A 3,452-nucleotide genomic window follows, 5' to 3' on the forward strand; every position below is an offset into this window, starting at 1 on the left:
CCGCGCCCGCCTCCCAGCCAATGGGCGCCCGCCCCGCCCGCCGCGCGCCTCCCGCCCGCCAATCAGCCGCCAGAGCTGCCCGGGCCGAGGGGACGCGGCCGGGCGCCTCCAATGGGAGCGGCGGGGGGGCGCCCGCCAATGGGGCGGCGGCGGCGGCGTTAACCCCGGCCCGCCCGCCGCCGGTGCCGCTCCAGGGCTGCGGGGAAGAGCCCTGGCTACAGGGGGAAAGCAAGGGAATACACACTTGTCATACACCTTTTTCAAATGCATATGGAAAATACTTAGCTGTGGCTGCGCTCCGCGGGAGCAGGATGTTGTGGCAACGGGTCCTGTAACAACACGCACCGCCGTCAGAGGCACTTGGCTCCTCTGACTTTGGAATGATAGAAGTATAATTTAGAATTACAACCCTCTTAAACAGTATTATTATACTATACAGCCCTATTATACTGCATATTGTGACTATATGCAGTCCTGAGCAATCCACCTCCTTTTATCATCTAGCACCAATAAATTGGATGCTATTCAACCATAACATCAATAGAATTTTATCTCTCCCCGTGCTACTACAAATAACATCTTAATTTAATTTTTTTCCCCCCCTATGTTCACACACTCCCAATTTAACGCTCCAGTGTCAATTCCATCTCGCAGGCAGCGCTGGAAGTTTGGCAGGGAATGCGCAGCTGGCGCAATGCCAGCCTGGCTCAGCAGGAGCCACCCCCCCGCAGCCCGAAAGGCGCCCACAAAAACACCGCGGCAGGAAAAGCAGGGGGTGACAGATATCCCAGTCCGCAGCTACAGCCTGTGCATCCCCTTCCTCCACGGATCCTCACTACCCGGAGCATCTTCTCCATTGTTTCTGCTCCACTTGCTGCTCCGCATCTTTTTTAGTCCCTCTTCACAGAATCATTTAGGTTGGAAAAGACCTCTGAGATCACTGAGTCCAGCATAGTTGACTGCAGTACCTTGGGCCACTTTAAGACTGCAACAAATACTGCACTTGCAGACTGGCCTGAAGTGGAAAATAAGTATATTTCTTTCCGGGAATTTTCCTTTTTCCTCCTCCACTTTTAGGACTTGGAACGAAAACTTTTAATGGGACTTTTTAAAACCCCTTTGAAGAAGAAAAAAAAAAAAAAAAAAGTCATACCTAGTGCTTTATGACCTCGTGCTGCAAGGTTCCAAGTGCTTCAAGCAAACATCTTTGCAGACATCCACACACAGCACAGGCAACATCTCTTATTGCTAGAGGGAAAGATACTTAAATATATATATATATATAAATAGCACAGTTTATTGTTATGGACTGCTCCTCTGCTAGCTCCTCACCCAATAAAGTTTTAACCCTAACTACAATCTCGGCTTTCATTATTAATTAGCACATTAATATTTAAGTGCCGAGCAATCGTCTACAGCTACAGAAACATTAAGAGCTAAGAAGAGGCCAAGTGCATCAGGGTACAGACAAGCCATGGAGCTGGGGATGCTGGATGGCTGGGGGACCAGCAGGACACAGGGTGGTCATGAAGGGCCATCATCTTCCAAAGCTGACAGGCAGAAGAGCTTTGTTATCCCTTGCCAAGGGTGCAGCAGACCCCAGGAAGATCAAGAGAAAGAGCTGACGGAGCTGGGGCTGCCTATAAAAATCTGCAGGTCGTGGGAATAAGGACTGTCTCAGACTGGGGAAGAACAGCAACAAAGAGCCATCTCAAAAGCTGGGGCTGGTGTGGCAAGGAAGCCATAGAGGCTGTTAAATAATTCTGTCTGCTCCAGGAAAACCTCTGCATGCTCAAAAGGAGAAAGCTTTGGATCAACATACATGCTGTCACCAGATGCTGCACAGCTCTTCCTATTGAAAGAGCTGTGTGATCCTGGCAACAGGCTGAAATCAGATTTGTACAATACGAAAGAAATTGCTGAGTCGAGGATGCCACTTAGACCTAGAAAAGCATGTTAAGCATTGCTTTGCAGAAGATACATATATAAAAAAATATATCTTTATATACAGACATATAAAATATATATAATGTTTTATATTATGTATAATATAATGATATAATATAGTGATATAATGTAATATAATATTATACTACCACATGTCTTTAAGCTGAAGGTACAGAAATAATTTGAGGCAGGGTGCCTCTGAGGTCAGGTGTCAAGCACTGACTCTTGGATGGAAACTCTTCAGCTAAAGAGGTGCCACCCCCAACTCTCTGCCTCTCTGCCAGGCAGTGGAGAGACAAACAGGGATCGTTGCCTTGACTTAGCCACGAAGAGGAGTTCTTGGATACCATGAAATGGGAACAGTGAAAGAACATAAGAGATGTGAGACAGAGACTAGGGAAGGACAGGGCAGGTGAGCTGAGGAACACTTAATGTGCACAAAGACTTCTCACACCAGTGGTGGTGAACTCAGCTTAGAACTCAGCTTAGTGCCCACCACCCCATGCCTACCCTGCAGTGTGACCTGCAGGGAAAAGGAAGGGCCACAAGGTTCAGTGGAAAGGTGCCACAAGAAGGCTTTCACTGGGACTACAGAGTGGCAAAGGGGTCCCTCAGAATATGGTCCAAAAGGACAGATCCTTAGTACTGGGGTTAGATGGATGGAACCCAGGTCTGGACAATGTGTAAAGCCTCAGGAGTCTCCCAAGCACAAAACCCCGAGTGTGGCATGTGACAGCTCAGTCCAGGTGACCTCGTAATCAGCTGACAGCAGGGTTGCTGGCACCCAGGAGCACCCAGGCCAGGGAGGCCTGGCTCCTCTCTCCTGGACCTGTCCAGAGGGAAGGACAGCAACAGACTTCCCTTTGCACATCCAGCCCTAGACACTACACCCTCCAGCTGCTGGTCACCACCAGCACATGGAGTCACTAGTGCCAAATGTCTGCTGCTGAAAAGTTCTGCCTCATAACTCCTTAATCTGTTTCAGGGAAAAATCAACAGGGTTAGTTTGTATAGGTGCTTTGAGCTACCTGGGTGATTTTGCCTGGAGCAGATTAGGAAATGCATACCCCAGCTGCTCCCAGACAATGCTGGATACAGGCATTACAGTAAGAAACTACATGGGTCAGTATTTTAATGGAGCACCACACCCTGAACATGAAGTTAAAGCAGATATGCAAGGGATTAAAAATCCTTTTATAGCACTGTCAGGCTTATTTATACAGTTGTACGTGTGTAATTAAATATTTGGGATATTTTTTCCTCCAAAACTGTGTTTAACTGGAAAGACAAAACCACACATTTAACATTTAAACTTCCTTAATTGCTTTTAAATGTCACCACAAATTAAACCGTGTTTATTCTCAGTCTAATTGACAGCAGCACGAAGACGCCACCTCTCCACCTGAGCACAAAGGCTGCAAGGGAACAGCAACACACATTTGCGTTGCACAAGCTGATTTTATTCTCCTTGCCTCCTCGTGTGTACCTTTGATGGCCCTGTGCCT

This window comes from Corvus moneduloides, chromosome 9 (genome assembly GCF_009650955.1).
Source record: "Corvus moneduloides isolate bCorMon1 chromosome 9, bCorMon1.pri, whole genome shotgun sequence".
NCBI classification, from domain to species: Eukaryota; Metazoa; Chordata; class Aves; order Passeriformes; family Corvidae; genus Corvus; species Corvus moneduloides.